Source organism: Corvus cornix, chromosome 26 (genome assembly GCF_000738735.6).
Source record: "Corvus cornix cornix isolate S_Up_H32 chromosome 26, ASM73873v5, whole genome shotgun sequence".
NCBI classification, from domain to species: domain Eukaryota; kingdom Metazoa; phylum Chordata; class Aves; order Passeriformes; family Corvidae; genus Corvus; species Corvus cornix.
This window is the reverse complement of record NC_046354.1, coordinates 195,342-215,630: the sequence shown is the minus strand read 5'-3', so window position 1 is coordinate 215,630 and position 20,289 is coordinate 195,342.

The window sequence follows — 20,289 nt, the reverse complement described above, 5'->3', positions numbered from 1 at the left end:
TCCAGAGGCTCTGGCACAGCCCTCCACATGGAACTTGTGGATCCATCTGGCCCTGGAGCAGTCACTGCTGAACAGGATGGTGAGGCACTGGCACAGGGTGCCCAGAGAAGCTGTGACTGCCCCATCCCTGGAATTGTTCAAGGCCACATTGGATGGGGCTTGGAGCAATCTGGTCTGGTAGAAGGTGGCCCTGTCCAGGGCAGGGGCAGAACAAGTAATCTTTAAGGTCTCTTCCAGTCCAAACCATTCCAGGGTTCTATGATTCTGCTGCTGCCCATTTACTTCTGTCCCGGGTCAGTCCCTCTGTGCCACACTCAGGCAGCCTGGGGAGACTTGCAGAGGTGGCACTCCACCAGAGAGCAATGTCCATGTCCCATCTTGCTGCAGTCAAAGCCCCATGCCTGACTCCCATCCCAAGCTGGCAGGAAAAGTCAGGAGTCCCAAGTGCCCTGTGTCTCTCCTGTCCATCTCCACATCTGGATCCCCGCACGCTTGGCAAAGCCAGATCATAGAATCACAGAATCATGCTTTCCCCTCACCAGGAGAAAGGTGTGAGGACATGAGGGGCTGCATAGACATGGGCTCATCCTGGGCAGACTCTGCTTACTACCTGCATCAGGGACTAAATAGGGGCTCATTTTTATAAAGTGTTTTCTAGCCTTGTTTTCCTGCTGGGGCAGCTGCAGTCGCCGCAGCAGAAACAGAGCCATTGGCTGGGGCAGAGCAGAGAGGGAGGATGCAATTTAATTTGTGCATTTCCCAGCTTGTTAATCTCCCGATTTACTGCTGGTATTTTATTTCCGTAGCACTGCTTCATAGTAAAGGGATTAGCCTGGACCATAGGTCTGCTCTGATGCTCATCTACTAGGGATTACTGAGAAATTTTGCAGTTAGTTAATGGGTCAAATAGGTAGAAATGAAAATATGTGCATGGTTTTGTTGACATTTGCAGGAGCATTCAGTCTGTGACCTAGCACTGGCTCTCCTGCTCCATTCAGCATCCCCTGCTTCCTGTGTCATGGAGGTCCTGATCCACTGCTTCCTGTTTCACAGGGTTCCCAACACCCTGTTAATACCCGATAACCCTCACAGGGGTTCCAATGCCCTGCTGTTGGGCCCAGAGCCCCAGAGCCAGGAGCCTCAGCACCTCTCCATTGTCAGGGTGTTGGATGCTGTGGCGGGCAGCCAGCTGTGCCTCCAGCTGCCAATGCTGGCCGTGGTCAGGAAGTGTAAAATCCCTTGGGCAGTGTGTAAAATCCCTGTGAATTGTGGTTTGAATTTTTCCTGTGCACATCAGTGCCACCAGAGGTTAATATATTAGCAGGCTGACCTGGATACAAGTCAGACATCCCTAATAAATGCCTGCTAACTGAAAACACAGACAAATTAGCACATGCTCCATTTCCTTCTAATGATGTGCTTTACTCTGGTCTCAGCTTCCCCACCTGTGTCAGGAGCCAGGTGCGCCTGGAGTTCTGTGAAGTAGGACTGGCCACCTCCCTTGTGTCACCTTCTCCGTGGTGCTCCCAGCCCAGCCTGGTCCTCTGAGCCACCAGGAGTGAGATCCTACAGGCAGAAAGATGCATAATTGATTTATTGGTAACATGATATAGTGCACGGAGCCAGGATTAAGTAATGATCCTATTAAACACTCCTGGATGTATTCATATTTGCAAGCTCTAAGTCAATCAATTATTTAAATAAAATAATATTTAAATACCCTGGAAATCCTGTATTTATTACAGGGGCTGAGACCATGTTCATCAACAACAATAATAAATATTGTGGATACTCAGTTCTATAAGGAAATTATTCTATGAGTTGTGAAAACTGTGCAGGAACTGCAAGGCTGGGAGGACATGAATATGGATCAGCAGGATTATTACACACACCAGCACCAAGGGACAAAATTAGTGTGTAAAATTCCCTGCAAAGACAAAATGTAAAATACGAAAACTTTTGCAATCATTCCTAATAATGAAATTTTGATTAGAAAGCCAGGATCATGCATAAGTTACTGAATCCACTCTGCGGGCCAAACAGCATGTTGAATCCATGAATCTGGTTGAGAATATTTTGGCTTTGAAGAGAATTTTGGCTTTGCAGTGGACACAGGGGTTCCCGATCCATCCAGGATGCAGGTGGACCATGGGCCTGAGTGCTGGGCTCTGGACACACAAAATTGACTGACCTGACCTGACCTGGAGGAGGACAAAGAGGAAGAGGAGGAGGAGGATGAGACTGACTGCCTGGTGAGGGGTGTCTTTCTGAGACATCCTCCGTTGGGTACGTGCATGACCATGCTGAGGACAGCAATCTTCCTTCAGGGTTTTCTGCTCTTACATAGCAGGGAAACCAGAATATAAATTATTTAAGCAGGCAGAAGATAATTAACTCTAATCAATCTGGACTCTGCCCAGGTTATAGCTCTGAAACAGCATTAATCTCATTAATTACTTAATATTACTAACACAGTTTTCAGTGAGTTCAACAATGCATTCAGTGAATCCAACATTGAGCAATAGATGTAAAGCAATTGATTCTGAGTTGAAAAGCCTTGTGGTACTGCAAATCTGACCATTTTATTAATCAAGTTATCACTTTTAGGGCATTGAAGAAGTAGCAACTCAGTCTCATGGGGAAATTTTTTCATTTCGATGATGGGTTATTCTGGGATTGCATTAGAGGGTGTTATTTCAGAAATATTAAGAAAGAAGAATTTAGGTTAGCGGGATGTCTGGTAAACAGTTATTTAAATTATGGGGTGACCGTTTAGATTAAAAGCCTGGTTTTGACTGAGGAATTGCAGCTTGTGTCTGGCTCTGAGGTGAACCACCCCACCAGACGATTTGGGCAGGATTCCATCCAGGAGTCTGGGAACATAAGCACTAGGCAATGCCTCCATCCCTCTCATGGTGCCTTTGCTCATGCCTTGGTCTCTGTTTGGTGGCCTGACATGGGCTTATGAGCATCAGCATCCATCGCTGTGAGGTGCAGCTCCCACTGGGACTGGGCTGGAGATGTGCCAGACAGGAAGGAAGGTTGGACTGAATCAACTCCCCTGTAAACACCAACCAACATTTCAAGCCACCAGACAACCCAGTCCGTTATTTTCCAGTCATTCTGCTGTGCAAATCACAGCAACCTAGAGAAATGAAAAGGTGAGAACACATTATTGATTAATTACTTAGTCATCTCCAAACAGTTATTGAGCCCAGACACGACTTTGACAAATTACTCCTCAATTTTTGTGACCGATACACAATTTGATTAATGCAGTTTTACAGTAGTCCTGTCAGAGGGTGACAGAGAGTCTGATTCCAGTGCCTGGCAAAAGGCAATGGTGTCACGGTCTCCGTATCTGGTGGCACTTGCAAATGGTCAGCCGAGACATCATTATGCGATGTGATATTTTGTTTGAAAGGAACAGTGGCTTAATAAATTGAGCTGAAGGCGAAATATCAACATTATCTGATTAGACTGACACTGAAAACTGTGAGCTGGTACCCTTGCCATGCAGGGTGTCTGAACACTGAACCACCCAATGTCAGTGTCAGGAGATTGATATTGGCTGATGGCAAGGAGACTTCAGAGCTTTGCCCACCTAAGTGTCTGCCCTGCAGAGCCCTGGCACAGGGATGGCCCTGGGCAGACACCTCTCCCACTTCAGCCCCATCTCTGCCTTTCTTGGAGCTGATATTGCTTCTGGGAAAAGGCAGGAGTAACACTGTGGGGTCTGGTCAATATTTGGTTAAGGTTTGGGTATGGCTTTTCCACCTTCACTTTGAATTGGAAACCTTGCACAGCAGAGCCCAAGAAGTGCAAGCAGAGCAAACCTCCCATTTCCACAAGGAAATGTTGTTAAAATCCTGTGCAAGAAATAGGAGGATTAACGACCTGTGGCTACAGTGCCTGGAAGTCCTCATCTGCAGCTTCCCTCACTTTATCTTTAAATCCTCAAGAGCAGCACCTGTGGAGCAGGACAGTGGGGCAGGGGAGAACAGGGGTCTCTCTAACAAATAGCACTGGGGATAACAGGGAGCGCTGGATGCTGCAAAAGGCCCTTCTTGTAGACCAGAAGGCAAGTGGCATCATAAAGAAGGATTTCACACTATTTAAGCAATAAAATCCCCACTGGCTGCCTGGGGAAAGTCGCGTTTTACCCTGGAAAAATTGTGATGTGACAACAGTGACTGTCAGGCGCCGTCCCCATAACGACTCATTGTGAAAGGAAAAGCCAGATGAGCCAGTGTCGTAATGGTTCTTCACAGACATTAATTACTTGTCTGTGGCACATCCCTGCCTTGGAGCAGGGACTTGGAAATGTGCCACCAGATGCTGGGAGTGAAAGAGAACTAATCTGCCTCCTCTGGGGCTGGGAGGGGAGCGCTGATGCCTGTCTGGTGTCCCTGTCCCTGCCTCTGTCGCTCAGCCCAACCCCTCCTGCCTTAGGCTGGCTGCTCCCTGATTCCCATCGTTTGGGGGAATGGGCAGGGGTGAGTGCTGAGGGTCCCATCGCTGGTGCTCAAGCAGGTGGGTCTGTGTGTGCCAGGACACGGGTGATGATTGATGCCACAGTCACCACTTCCAAATCAATATTCCTAGAAATGTCCATCACTCATACCCCACCCAGTGATTCTGCTTTTCTCTCTGCAATAATCAATTATTTACTTTTTAAGCAAACTGACTTTTTGCTCCCTTGAGAACCATTTCCCCAAGTTCCCCTCAGTGCTCCATGTACGTTATGTGTTTAACAAGTGTCATGCTCTGTGCTTTTCCCTCAGAGTCCATGTGCAGAGGGTTTTCCTGCTGCTTGTGCTCACCACGGGGTTGCTGATGAGGTGTTGGTGTGGTCACTCACTCCAGTATGAACTGTTTCTGCACCTTCATCTCTTCTGTTAGCACCTGTGCCACTTGAGACCTTGTCTGGAAAGCTGATGCCTGGAGCAAGGAATCCAGGATGATGCACAGGGAATGGAGACTCTTAAAGGCAGCAAGGCAATTCATTATTATTTTAACTGCTCTGCTGGTATAAATTCAGCTTTAATGAAATAATATGAAACCAGTGGTCTGGTGCAAAATGAGCACAGGGATGGAGCTTATGTCATACTGTAGTGTCCCAGTGGTGAGTTTTTAAAGAGAAGCTGCATTTCAGGCAGAGCTCTGGATGTCAGATGGTTTTCACTGTACCACTTCCAAATGCAGTACAGCTGCCTCGGAGCCAGGAGCTGGAGATGTGCCACCAGATGTTGGGAATTAAAGGGAACAAGCAAATCTGTATCTTAAAAAAGAAGCCACTGTTATTTGGGATGGGGCCACGGGACTTGGCATCGGGTTCCCTCTTCCATTAATCAGTATTTGTGTTGGGTTTAATTAGTTTTGATTGCAGTTTACAGATGTAAATGTGCCTCCCATGGCATCTCCCTCACCTCCTGGGAATATGAAATGAGTGTTTAGTGTAACAGCAATTGGAGCAATGCACAGGAAGGAAAACAAACAGAAGAGCTTCATGTACATCCACAGAGCTTCTGGTGATCTCCACCTCAGTCTGTGGTAATAAACAGAAAAGGGAGAAATCCTCAAGAAGAGAAGGGAAAGGAGCAAGGAACCCCATCTTGATGCTCCTGGAAAGCAGTGTCTGATGCTCTGAGGAAAGGTCCAAGGACCATCTCTGTGCCAATGTGAAGTCTGCAGGAGTTATCCATCAAGTTGTGCTCTGCGGGAGGAATCACAGCTGTGCAGGAGGAACGTGTGCCATGAACAGCCCAGCAGTGACACGGAGGACACCTTGCATCAAGCTGTGAGGTCTCTCGTGTCTGTCAGATGAAGAAAGAATTCCTCACCAGGAGGTTAATGTGCTTGATTCACCCCCCCCCACAGGAATATCATCTTTCTTATTAGTGCCGTTTTATAGTTTAATTAAGGTCACCCAGTGGGCCTGTAAATGACATCTAAATTAATAGCCTGCAATATCTGCCAGCCAGATCAGGCTTACTGTGGAGTCGGTACCCCAGAAGGAGAGTGAGAACGGAGACGTGAGGCACACCTGGAGTTCTTCATCTGCAAGGAGAAGAGGTCGGTGCTGATTCCAGTGTGCTCCTGTGTGTGACAGGAGCATCACAGCTCTGCCTGTGGGTGCTGCGTGTCCCCAAGGAAGGTGCGATTTGATATTGGCATCCCAGATTTACACTTTGACATTTACTCCCAAACCGTGAGATAGAGCAGAGGCCACCTCACCAGCCCATAAATCGGGATGTGTGTGATCTAACAGCCTGCTTGTGACTCATCAGTGTACTCAGATCCATCTCTTGTGATTTACAACTCAGCTTGGTGACTTATTTCGAGTCAGTCAAGTTCAGAGACAACCTATAACTCAGACCCAATCACGTATTCATCAGTGACACAGGACTTGGATAACTTGGGGATAACTTCAGAATTAATTGTGTTACTTATGAAGTTGATGACATGACTAATCAATTGCTACATGGCAAATAAATCAGCGAGACACCTGAGAAATTAATCATCTTTTTTTTGTTGTTAGAAACTTCATATGCCTTATAAATCAGACATTGGAACAGCTTGTTTTACATCAAACCCATACTTGGAAAATGGCCTTTTGGGGAGAATATATATTTATGGAATATCTGTCCTGAACTGGTTAAAGGAGTTAAAGAAAATGTAAGGGCAGTGGGTTGAACATTTTATTTTACAATCATTATCTGTGTGCAAGCAATGAACTAAGAACTTGCCACAGTCATGGCTCAGTGGTTCGGGTCAGTGCAGGGCATGGTGTCGTGTCCAGAGCGGAGGCATGAGCCATCCCCTCTATCCCCACAATCCCCGCCATCCCCATCCTGGGGATGAGCTCCCATCTTACCCCTGGGCTCTCAACCGGAGCTGGGAAGATGTGCAAGGAGTTGACCTTCAGATCAGATCAGGTTGGATGAGGCTTGGAGCAACCTGGTCCAGTGGAAGAAGGTGTCCCTGCCCGGGGCAGGGGATGGAACCAGATGAATTTTAAGGCGCATTCCAACGCAAACTATTCTGGGATTCCGTGATACTTCCCAAGTTGCACACAAAACATCCTTTCTCTGGAGCTCAGCAGTGCTGCTGTCATCCTGTCAGCCCCCTGCTCACCAAGAGTAACAGATCTGCTCTTAATGATAATAATCAATACATTCAATGAAGAATCAGATTTTATTTAATGTGCAATTTACTTAGATCCTGACACCTCTAGATTTATTAAAGCAATTCTTGTACATTGACTTGGTACTGATTGATTCCTTGAAATGCATTTTAGTGGGGATTTAAAATCCCAACAAGATAGACATTTTCTATATCCTGCATTTAAACTGCTACAAATGCAATGTGTTCTTATCAGTAGGTGTCCCTTTAGAATACAGAATCACCTCACTTTTGTTCTATACATAAAATGCATGGAAGAGATTATTCAGGACATATTTAAAGGATGGGTTTTTTAATGAATCTGTGGGCAATAAAGCATAAATTACGCATGGAAATGTAAAATCTAATCAAATTAGTTGCATAAGTAAAGCCATATGTGCAGGAGTTCCACTCATGAAAAAAAAAGCAAATTAAATAAAAGCATTGGAGATTATTTGAATACATAAAGTAGATATTTAAAGTATTTCCTTAAGAAACTCAGCCTGCACAAAGCACTGTCATTAATAGAATGAGAAAAGTTGCCAGTAAATATTTATATTAGCAGCTTTAGATGGAAAACCGAAACTCCAGGCAGAAGATCTAAGATTTCCCATCAGATGCAGCTCTGAGACTTGCTGGTTTCTTGCTGCTCTCCCCGGTGGAGTGAGATTTTTGGATGGCTCTGCCTGGCTTTATGTGGAGGGATCCCCTGGAACCCAGGGAGAGAGCTTTTTCAGAAGTATCTTTTAAAGACCTTTGCTTACAAGAACTTCTCACCCTAACTGGAGGCCTTAAACTCAATTTCCCTGTGTGAAGAGCTTGGTGAGGGGTCATCGCCTCCTTTCTCCAAAGCCCTTTGGAACTGCCAGCTGAGAAACATTAGGAAGCTGCTGCTGCTGCTGCTGCTGCTGCTGCTGCTGCTGCTGCTGCTGACCAAGCCTGGTGCAAGTTCTTCTGGGATGCTCTGGAAGTGGTGGGATGCAGAAAGACTTAACTGCCCCAGTCTTCCTGCTGCTCCAAGAGCTGGCACGCAGCCCATACCTGCACAGCGATTGGACACAGTCATGGAACAGGCAGAGATGGAAGAGGATGTGCAATTTTACTAGTCTGAGAATCACAGAATCATAGGATGGTTTGGCTTGGAAAGGACCTTAAAGATCTTCATAGCAGATGATGAAAACAGCTTTTAACATACTGGTAAAGAAGCCAATATTGGTGCCAATAGGCCAAGAAACATCACTGGCTTTACCCTCTCTTGTCTCCTCTCTTCCTTGCCTCATCTGCAGCTGGAATAGATTAATGAGATGCAAACATTGATGGCAAACTGCAGCTCCTGAGCTCCCCGGGTGCTGGCATGGGATCATTCACTGCTGAGTCCCACCTTCTGCTGGCAGCCAAGGCAGGGTGGCCATCCCCAGTCACAGCGAACACCTTGGCTTTCTGAGGGGTGGAATAAAGCTCTGATGAGAACTTAAAAAGCCCCAGTAGCCTGACTCTGCAGTGATGTGCTGCTCAGTTTCTATGGGAACAGGCCGAGCTGGTTGATTGGAAGCAAGAGAAGGAGTGAGTGGGGCTGCAGATGCAGAGTTTAATTGGTGTGACTCAGGCTGGGCTTTTATATAATTTTCAGCCATTCCAAAAGGTGCCTGGGCACTGGAGTTGGAACACAATGAGGAGGTGTTCACAGGAGAGCAATCTCATCGCTTGTTGAAACTATCGTAGCGCCTACTCAAAAAAAAAAAAGGAAATGGGTAATTTATTTTTGTCCCTTAGTTTCTAAATCACCTGTAACGTACAAGCATGGAATTGTTAAGGTTGGAAAAGTCCTCTAAGATCATCGTGTCCAGCATTAACCCAGCACTGCCCAGTCCACCACTAAATCATTTCCCTTGACATCACATCCACATGTTTTTTGAACAATTTCAGGGATGGTGATTCCACCACTTCCCTGGTCAGCCTGTTCCAATGCTTGACCACCCTTCCAGTGAAGAAATTTTCCCTAATATCCAATCTAAACCTCACTCATAAAGTTCACTGCTAAGGCATGAGGAGCATCTGCTGGTGGTGGGAAGGCAAGAGGCTGTTCCACCCCTTGCCCTTGCTCGGCTTGGTCTCACCAGTATCGGTCACAGATTAAAAATGGATTTTTTTCCACTTGGGAGATTATTGCCAGCTATGGGAAGGACTAAAATAAGCTATAGGACTGCCGAGCCTCAATCCTGACAGTGCATTACACACATCAAACCACCAATCTCTCCTAAAAATGATCCCTGAGCTAAAAACCTCCCTTTTGTCAGCCTGGAGCTTGGACATGCCCCAGCACCATGCCAGGCAGACGCTGTCATGTACCCTTTAGGGAGTCAAAGCTGCTGCCAAGCTCCATGTCCATGTCTCCCCCAGCCCCTTTGGTTTGTTTGGATGAATTTTTCAAGAAGGTGCATGAGCTGGGAGCGCAGTGGAATAATTGTAAAGCATGTGTAATATGTTCCACTTCAGCCATTTAGAAATAACAAGTAGAGCTACATGCTTGCTTGAAAAAAAACACATTTGGAAACCAAAATTAGATGCAAAGCTGAAAGATAAACTCTGTTGTAAGCACTTGTAAGAAAGAGTTTAAGAAAAGGATTAAAAGGGATTAGTTGAGCCTCTGAGACAGAGAAGATCCATCAGTAAATCTGATTATCAGCTCTGCATAGCACTCAGTGATTTAAAACGCCAAAAGGCTGATGCTGGAAATAAGGAGGATTTGGAGAGGTGGGGTCCCATCCCTGCCATGGTGATGGAGGCTGGAGACCATGTGTGGCCAGCACTGAAGGGGGTGATGGTCCCAAAATCCTCTCTATGGGGTAGGGACTCCCTGGGATCAGGGCATGGTGCTCCCCTCCTGCCCACAGAAGGACACGTTGTGCCTCCAGGTCCTGGATAAGAAACTGGACCAGCATTATCATCAAATCATGGAATGGCTTGGGATGGAAGGGACCTTAAAGCTCATCCAGTTCTACCCCCCTGTCATGGGCAGGGACACCTCCACTAGACCAGCTTTCTCCAAGTCTTGCCCAACCTGGCCTTGGACACTTCCAGGGATGGGGTGTTAGCTGGTGGATAGACGAGGTTTTCATCCTCTTCCTAATGAACGATGCTCAATGTAAATCAGGAGCTGTTACTCATGTGTCAGCGGCTGTTGAATTATTCATTGGTGAGAAAATCACCAGGGACCAGGCCAAGGAAAGCTAAATAAGCAATTAATTGCCTTTATTGGTGCTGCCTGCCTCTTGTAAGTCCACTTCCATGTAATTGGTACTTTTTCCAAGGGATGCATTTGGCTCAGGGAGGGAGCAGAGTGCATGAGCCATGCTCCACACAGGGTACCTTCTCCTGGCGTTTTCTAGAGAGTGGAAGATTTTTGTTCGTCCCTGTTTGTTTTCCTTTGGTTCTTTGATTTGGTTTTTTGGCGGTTTTTTTTGTTTGTTTGTTTGTTGTTTGGTTTGGGTTTTTTTTTTTTTTGTGGTGGTGGTGATTTCGATTTTGTTGGGTTTTTTGTGAATTTTTGGGATTATTTTTGCGATTTTCTGGCTTCTCCCCACGCTGAGCAGCGCAGTCCCATTCAGCAGAGGATGTGCATCGGCTCCCCCAGCGTTCCCTGGAACTTTCCCTTCTGACCCTGCTACAAAGCAGGCCCCAGCATTGCCCTGGGGGTACCCAGGTCATTATCCCCTTGCAGCCTGCAGGGCTTGGACATTCTCATCCCACTCCAGCAAGGCTTTAGGTGACATGTCTGCTTTAGGTGGCACATCAGCCCCAGGCACTGGTGCTGCTTTGTGCCGACTTCTGAGAGCTCAGGGCTGGAGGAAGCCCCTTAAGCCCAGTCCCATCCCACCATCAACACTGTCTGCAAGTCTTTGTGGAAACTCGTCAAACAGCTCCTTAGATGGAGGACAAGTAGGGTGGATTTTTTCCCCACTGTTCTTGGAAGGGTTTTATGGCCTAGACCCGCCCTGCTGCAAGCTCAGAAACCTTTTTGTTATTTCCATCCTAAATTTATTCTGCAGTTCATACCTCATTATCCCTGTGTTAACAGCATTCTTCAATAACCCCTCTCCCTAGGGACAGCCTGACAGAGAGGTTCTGATGCATAATGAAGACACTTCCAACCCCGAAGCCCAGACAGACCCCTTGAGGTGGGACCCCCTTGCTGCCCACTCACTGTGGCTCCCTCCTTGCAGTAGCAGTGCCATGGCCTCACTAGCACGCCCATCCCACGGGGGATGCTCAACCAGCCCAGGTACCCCTCACTCCTGGAAGATGAAATGGACCCTTGGGTTCAGGCTGATCCATAGAAGCTCATCCCATCAGCGTTTCCAGTCTCTGGGTGTTTTATTTTTTTCCTTTTCACAAAGACAAAGCCTTCTAATGAGCTTCTAAACTTCTAATGAGTTAAACATTGAAAACAGTCTTTCATTAAATTTACATACAAAAATTTGGTTGCAATTACAACAATTAGCTTGCCATGAAAATTGGGTGTGTGGAGAGGATAAAAATGCTCCTGCAAGAAAAGGACAGAAAATTCACATTGACACTTACCGAAATAATCTCCTTAAATTTGTCACTTTGACTTCAGTCCTGTATTTTAATGTGTGCTTTACACCCCAAGGGTTTAGCTCACTTGTTGAATGATGCCACGTATGCACATACTTGTAGGATAAAAAATAGTTGGTGTTTCAGGAACTGTCTTAAGTCCCTGTTTTTGACCGTTGTGTTTCTGACCCTTTAACCCTCTGCTTCGCCCTTTGGTGAGGAGTACCAATGCTTGCTGGAGAATTGAGACCTCTTGGAGAGCTGAAATATTCCGGGGCACTTAATTATGAGAAAACAGAATGGTTCTTTTAATTTAGGATCAGGAAAGAAAGGGAAAATGAAACAAAGCTCTTGTGATTTTTAACATAAAACACTTTTGCATTCTTGAGGAGCACAACTGATGTCCCAAACCAGGTCTGTTTTGACAGTGATGTTTTGCAGAGAGAAAGCAAACATTGCTGGGAATCTCTGGCATCAACACTCTCAGAACAAAGGCAGAGGAACAAATGTGAAAAATTCTGTTTGTGCTCTTTACATTACACATTTACATGTGGCTATTATGACGAATAAAGGTATATGTCCACTTCCATCTCTGCCTGTTCCCATCCCCTGCCTCAGTTTCCTTATAAGACACACAATTTGAATTCATTTTCTCCAAGCAAGTAGCATTTATTTGTGATTTACACAGTGGTCTTTGCTGGGAAGAGCCATGATCCGGGGTGCATCACAGTTTCCCTCATTCAGTTTTATGGAGCAGGAATATCACAGTAAAGAGTAAATTAAATGGATAATAATTACTTTTATGCCTCTAATTTATTTATTTGAAGTTATAAGGGCATCCATCTGCTTTGCTCCTTTGTTTGCTCCTGACATCAGCAAACACTCACATAGGCTCTCTCTAGCCCATGTGTCTGGGGGCTCCCTGACAAGGAGTGGGCAAAATCTGCAGCAAAAAGAGATGGATCTTAACTCCATCGAGTATTAACACACCAGGTCCCCACTGCTGGCAGCAAGGACACTGTCTGGAAGGCTGTGCCATCTCCTGGTTTGGTTAATAAGGGGAAGCTACTTAAGTAAAAATCATTAGAAGAGTACGCAGAGAGGCAGAGGACACGGCTGCAGAACCTCCCTGCAGGGAGGGAGGGAGGGGGAATTTGGTGGCCATGGACCAGGCTGCACTGATGGTCCCCACCGCCTGCTGCTCTGTACATCCCTGTTCCAGAGCAGCCCATCTGTGTTTCGAAGCCTCCTGCACTCGCAGCCTGGCCTCAGTGCAGTGGAACAGTACTTAGAAGTTACATTTCATTCAGAACAACTGTAGTCTAAACGAAATTACTCTAGCAAAATGCAAATGAGCTGCAGTTCCTTTTCATTTTCCATCTTTAACAGCATTTACTCTGTCACTGGTGGATTTATGGCATTTGGCTGCAGGTTTTAATTGCTGTTTGCATGCACAGCAGTGCCACAGCCAAGCACTAAATGTGTATTTCCATTTTGCATCCAAATCCGAGCCACTGCAGAAAAATTACCAGTGTTTTGATATCAGCTCCATTGTCATTTGCCCTTAGAGCTGCTGAGGAGAAGGGATGAAGTATATTTGTTTTATTTTGAGCTCTTTATAAAACACCCAATGAAGCAGAAAGGAAACCAATCCCACAGCAGATGCCACACAGGACGCAGGGTCACTATGTGACTTTGGGACTGGAAGGAAATGCAATAAAATTTGTGTTACTCCAGTGGGATGAGGTGAAGAGCCGGAGGGGTACAGGGATGTGTCCCTGGTTTGGCTGGTGCCACCAAGCCTTAGGGACAATATGGTGGCTCTGTCACCCCTGTCACCCCTTCGGTGTGTCACCTACCCCCCACACAGAGGTGTCTTTCTTTTCCAGGTCACACACCACCCGGGTACCTTTCTTCCCTTCTTATTTCTTTCTCTTTTTTTCTCCTCTTTCTTACTCCCTGGTTGATCAATTATTTAATACATTTCATCCCAGTGCAGAGCTCCCTGAAGTGAGTTGTTTTAAATTAAATACATTTCTCTTTGAATCAACTGGAGTCCCTGAGAAATTTTTAGCTCTGCAAATGAGCTCATTAGAATTTTGGAGGTGTACCTGAATCTCTCCTCTGTGTTTTTTCTTTATTTTTATTATTTCAAATCTCATTCTACTTCATTCCAGGTTCAATCTTTTCCCTGCAGCAGTGCCCTATGCACTGACTGATCGGAATAATTTCAAAAGGAGAGAATTAAAGGGCCCAACATGAAATTTCCTTAGAGAATTGATGTGGGTTAACTGTCTGTATCTTATTGTGCTGCCTTGTTTGGAAGGCTTCTAGCAACCATCCATTATAGTTATAAGGCTGAATGATGACTAGAGCTACACTGGAAAAAAAAAAAAGGGAAAGAAAAATATAAAAGAAAAGCATTTTCTATGAATAATAGCACCAGAGTATTTAAAACACTTGGCTGCACACTTTTCAGGCAGCAGGTGCTGAAAAATGCATTTCTCCCCTAATAACCTTTAAATCCCTTGTATGATGTGGGTTTTCTCTAATCCTCTAAATATGTTCGGAGGAGACAACAAAAAGACATACATCACATGGCCGATTGGGGCTCCCAGGGTGGAAACCATTTCTTCATCTCCCCATAGACACAGAAAAAGCTCTTATTCAAGCTGTGATTCAAGAACAGCCCTGGACCTCCTCAGGCACAGCTTCACTTCTGTGTGGGCAGAGGTTGTGGGAGTGCCTGGGCTTGGCTCCCAGGAGCTGCTCCAGACGTGCTGGGGGAGCCGCCCAGAGGCTCTGGGGTGAGAGCAGGGCTGAACGCAAGGGCAGAGGGAGCAAAGGGAGCCAAGTGAGAGGCACTGGGGGTCACAGGCAGAGCCAAGCTGGGGTTACAGCTCTGTGCACCCCCATATCAAGAGAGCTATTTGGCAGCAAAGGCATTTATTTGCAGCCCCAGCTCCACAGCATCCACACTCATTTTTTTTCTCTCCTTTCCTCCTGGGGAGAGGTCAGCTCCATTGCATGCTGTCCAGGTGAAAAGCTGAGGGGTGACTGCAAGGCTGGGGTCTCCATGCCCTCTGCCACCTCCTGACCACACATGTGGGTGACCCTAGCAGGTTATGGGCATGGCCAGGCTCAGTAAAATGATGTAGCTGGGAAATTACTGTGCAAGTCTCTGGGGTCATGACAGTGAGTTTTCTCTGCCCCTCAAGCAGATGAGGGCAGCACCAGACTTCTACAGCTTTTAATGCCAAGGCTGCCAAAAACTGGAGGTTTTTACACAGTCTGTGCCCAGCAGTGCCGGGTGAACTCCATGCATCCCACTCCGGGGCAAGATGCCAGTTCCTACCTTGCTGTGGTTCTTGGCAAGAGATTTTGGTTTTGTTTGTAGCCCACCAACTCCTGGGGCACATCATGCACCTCTCTGCCATCCCTGCTCTGCCAAGGAAGTGAGCTCCTCACAAGTCTGGTACAGGTCTGTTATCACAGGAATCAGCTCTTCAAAGGACAATTTTCACTTGATTAAAACTTCTGTTGAAACAGGATACATAATTTGCATCTGGATCTGATCCTTTATAATGCAAATGTACAGAACTTCAAACACCAGCTGGCTCCCACTCCACAGGGCTGAACACCCTAACCTGGTTCTGGAAGTGACACTTTTTTTTTACCCATAAGGGTAAAAATTTTTTGTCCATCAGGATACTTTTAACTACCAGTGCCCATCAGTGTCCCATCAGGACACTTTTACTCTCCAGTGCATTATGGCCACTCCTATTTCCCTCCTGTCCTGGTTGGAGCAGGGATGCAGTCCCCTTTCCCTGGAGGAAATGATCATTCTAGACCTTTTTTGATGAATGCCACCTTCTAACCCTTTAACTGCCTCACCATCCCAGGCTCTTCACCTTTGCTGCTATGTGTTTGCAGGGGAGGCAGCTGCACTGCCAAGCCATAAAGAATGTGAAACAACTGAGGTGACAGTAAGCATTCCTAAGCCTAAATCAGCAATGAAATAAATTGGTACAAAAGTCCTTTGCTGGGATTTCCTGAAGAGCCTCCAGGCAAGCCTCAGGCAGCCTGGTCAGACAGTGAAACAGCCAGGGAAGAGCAGTCACAGAATCACAAAGTGGCTTGGGTTGGAAGGGACCTTAAAGCTCATCTTATTCCATTCCCTGTCGTGGGCAGAGACATCTTCCACTAGACCAGGTTGCTCCAAACTCCATCCAGCCTGGCCTTGAACACTTCCAGGGATGGGACATAAATGCTGCATACGCAAATGTGCTCCAAACACATTGGAGAATTCAGGAGAAAATGAACAAAGCGGAAAAAAAATTAGGAAAATAATCCTCGGTGTTGTAGTGAGAACAAGAGCTCGTAGGGCAGGAGACTCTATGGGAACCTCTTGCTGAATGGAGCACACACTAACCTGCAGGATCAGATCCCAGAGCCCTGACAGGATGGGAAATCAGCCAGGTCAGGGGAGATGTGAACCCTGTGCCACCAATGGTGCTGAATTAGAGCACTGAGTCCACGAGCTGAGGAGGAGCCTGTTTGTTCCACTATCTGCATTTGTGTCACATTTCGAGAGAAATTTTTTCCAGGAATTTACTCCTGGTTTTTACAGGACACCAGAAGCCACACAGTCTGCCTGAAGCTCTGTTGCTTTTCCCTCTCTCTCACTCAAAGAAAGCCAAGGGTTAACAAAAGCCAAGGCAGGCACATTGACACTGAATTCCCCCCTGCAGATCCCAAACAAAAGCTGCAAAAATGCCATGAATAAATTTCTTCCTGTTTGGTTTCGGTTCCAGTGTTAAATGGACCATTCTGTGCTTTGGTGCCGAAGCAGGGAGAGGGCTCTAGGTCTGCCGAGCGAAGGGAGCTCAGTCTGCCTCTGCTGTGCTGTTATTTCATTTCCATCATGACTAGTCTAAAGACTCAATAATCACAGATAAGCCTGAGTGAACTCTGGTTAAAGCCACCGGGCAAATAAAGCCCAGCCCAGGGACCCCACAGAGCCTGGGAATTGCTTCTGCCACTCCACTGCCTCAAGCCACGCAGGACAAGCAGCTTTTGATCCACCAAGACTCAAAACCGAACTGTCCAATTGGAAATTTCTAACAAGCTCATTTCTTTCAAACAGAATAATTTGCAGTTTGCTCAGAGTTTTTAAGCCAAGCTCTTTCCCTGCTTATTTTCTGAATTTGCTGTTTAGATGAAAGACCTGCCTCCTCTGCTCAACAGCAGCTCTGGGCTTACTGCTGCAGCTTCCTTGACAGGAAGAATGTCCAAAAATCAGAAAAATATCCCAAATGCCTCCGAAGAGAGTGACACCTGCACCCCTGGTTCTGGTGAATGTGTGACTGCCCTATGAGTACAGAGGAGAACGAAGCTGTTGGAATTTAAAGGAAATGGTTTGGGGTGTCTCATCTCTGCCTCATAACGCTGCCAAAGCAAGAAGGGGATGAGCAAGAGCCTTTTCTCAGTGATGCAGATCATTTGGTTCATTTTGAGGCCCCAACAGATTCTGTGTGTTGGGAAGGTTCATCCATTGCCAAGGCAGGCATGAGCTCTGATGCTCCGACACTGATGGATGATCCCACCCCACAGGACACTTCTGCTGGGGCTTTTCTCCCTGGAACAGGGGATTGTTACTTTGGAAGCAGCCATGGGGTCATGGTACAGGATCAGACATTTGGGGAAGGGATCAAAAGGGCTATGTCACTGTCACTTGGGTTTCCTCCCAAATGGCAAAACCCTCATTTCCCAAAGAGTGAAACCCATGGTACTTTCTCAAAATACCTAGAAAATGGAGTGGAACTCATGAATGACAAGAAGTTGCCTAATGTGTCATTTTCTGAACATACCTTGGGAGAAGGAAAGAGGTTACTTGCAAATAATGAGTTTCATTTGCTGATAACAGGGGCTGTTAATTAGCTCTGGGCACCACTGCTGGCAGACGCCAGAGGTAATGGAAGTGTGAAAACTTACACTTTTGGAAGTCTTTTAAAAGTTCATTTAATATGACACTTGGGAAGACAGTTTGTGCAAGGAGTCACAGTAGTCTCAAAGAGAATTAGCTTAAAGCCAGAGACAACAGGGAAAGAAGAGGGCAGGACGTGCCAGGGTTGGGCAACTGGGAATGCTCTGCCACAGGGTTGTGGACCACCGTCAGCTTCTCTCTGGGCCTGAGACCCCTGGAGCATGCAAGGGAAATTAATATACAGTGAAGGCAAAACCTCAGATGGTGTTTCCCATCAGGTATTGGCCCATTTCTAGGTTATTTAGGAAGAAATTCTTCCATTTGAGCATGGTGAGGCCCTAGCACAGGCTGCCCAGAGAAGCTGTGGCTGCCCTATCCCTGGAAGTGTTTAAGGTCAGGGTAGACGGGGCTTGAAGCAACCTGGGGTAGTGGAAGGTGTCCCTGCCCACGGGCAGAGGTGGGATGAGATGAGCTTCAGGTCCATTCCAACCCAAACCATTCTGTGATTCTATGATTCCGTGATTATTGCTTTTGTGTGGAGCAGAGACAGGAAGGTAGGGAGCAAGGGGCTCATCAAGCAGGGTTAGGAGCTCAGTCATGAGTGCAGAAGATTCCTTTGAAGCTCTCTTAGTTATCTCTCTGGCTGGCAGAGCAACACTGCACATCTTGGAGTTTTATTCCCTTTGATCTGGCTGCCGTGGTGTTTGCTGCCCCTGCCAAGCCTCTTGCTCGGGTCTCCATCTTTGATGTGGGTTAACAATACCTCCTCAGCCCTTTGATGCGCCCTGTAACACCTGCTTTTACATTTTTCAGTAGCAATGTGCAGGGCAGGGAGTGCCACTCTCACTGGCACCCACAGCCGAGTCCTGGAGCCCAGTTTGGACCAGTTGACGCTGAGCACACACAGCTGGGGCACTGGTGAGGGCAGTGACAGGAAAAGAACCCCATTATTACCTGCAAGTATGGAGTTGTAGCAAATGCAGCCCTGAAATACCCACCTCCCACCCCGCTTTGCTGGAGGGACCTCTCTTTCCCAAACACCTCCTTCACTGAAGCCCTCAGCTCCCTTCCCTCCATCCCAGGGTTTGGCTGCTATTCCCTAAAATCTCCCCTTAGTTGTGCCAGGTCCCAGGGGAAGCTGCCACAGGGTGATAACCAATAACAACCCCCCTCCATGATTTACACAGAGCTGCACCCCAGAACCCCAAGAACAGGACCTTCATCATCCTTGAAAAATAAAACTCAGCTCTTTGCTGGGATGCTCAAGGGTAGCAGGACCAAGACACTTTATTTGACAGTGAAATCGTTCCCACTGTGGTGTGCTCGGTGCTAATTGTTGCCACCACTGAGCCGGGGTCACTTCTCCTCCTGTACAAACAGCCATTAAATGTCACCTGAGGAGCCTGTCAAAGCCCAGCACCTTTTACTTAATGCAGACCTCGTCCTGGTGTGCCAGCTGCTGATTGATTCCACTTCCTCCTGTAAATATTTTAATTAGGACTGTATTTCCAGGGTCAGGTAAATTTGAGAAGCGAGCAGCAGCAGCAGGGAGCTCACAGCTTTACTTGGACCTGCAGAGTGGGGCACACAGCTTTGTTGAAGAGGGTTCAGCCTGTTGCACACCTGCTGTCAGACCTGATGTGTTCCCTCTCAGGGTGCCTGAGGCCACATTTAGGATTTCATGTGGCTCACAGAGCCCCAGAAGCAGCAGGGTCACCGCTTGACACCAGAGAGCACCTGTCCATGGGGTGAGTGGGCACAGGAGCCTTGGGATGAGTCTGCGTGATCGAGATTCCGGCCCAGCATCTTGGGGGGTTTCATGGGACAGCCACATGCTGGTGGCTTCCCTGCCAAGGGATCTGATAATCATGGCTGCTCTCACAGGTTGTCTGGGCAGGATGGGTCCCACAGAGCTGGTGTGGGATGCGTGACAATGCCAGCGGCACCGGGGTCCTGACAGCACCCTGCTGCTGGCTCACACAGATAATCTCTCAGGCACATGCCCTCCGGAATGCACGGCAGAGCTGGCTGACCTAATTACAGGGATAAATATCACACACAGAGCAGGGAGAGGGAGGGAGAAGCAGAGGTGAACAAAGGATGTGAGGGGCTGGCAAGGACTGTACGGGCACAGGTTTCATATTATTGCAGAATTGTTTGGGTTGGATGGGACCTTCAAGACCATCTTGTTCCAACCCCCTGCCATAAAGCTCATCTTGTTTCAACCTTCCGCTATCCCAGATTGCTCCAAGCCCCATTCAACCTGGCCCTGAACACCTCCCAGCATGGGGCAGCCACACCTGCTCTGGACAACCTTTGCCAGGGTCTTACCACCCTCTGAGTAAAGAATTTCTTCCTAATATCCAATCTAAACCTCTCCTCTTAGTTTTCAGGCTTCCTTGTCCTCTGTACTGATCCCTGATCTTTTCCAGGGTCTTACCAAACTTTTTGCAGTCTCAGGTGATGAGTTTCTTAATTTAAGATAATGGAGAGGGGAAAAAAACTCCATGGGGATGAGAAGGTGGGCAGAAGGGAGGCCATCACGAGAAGTGGGGCAGGAGCTG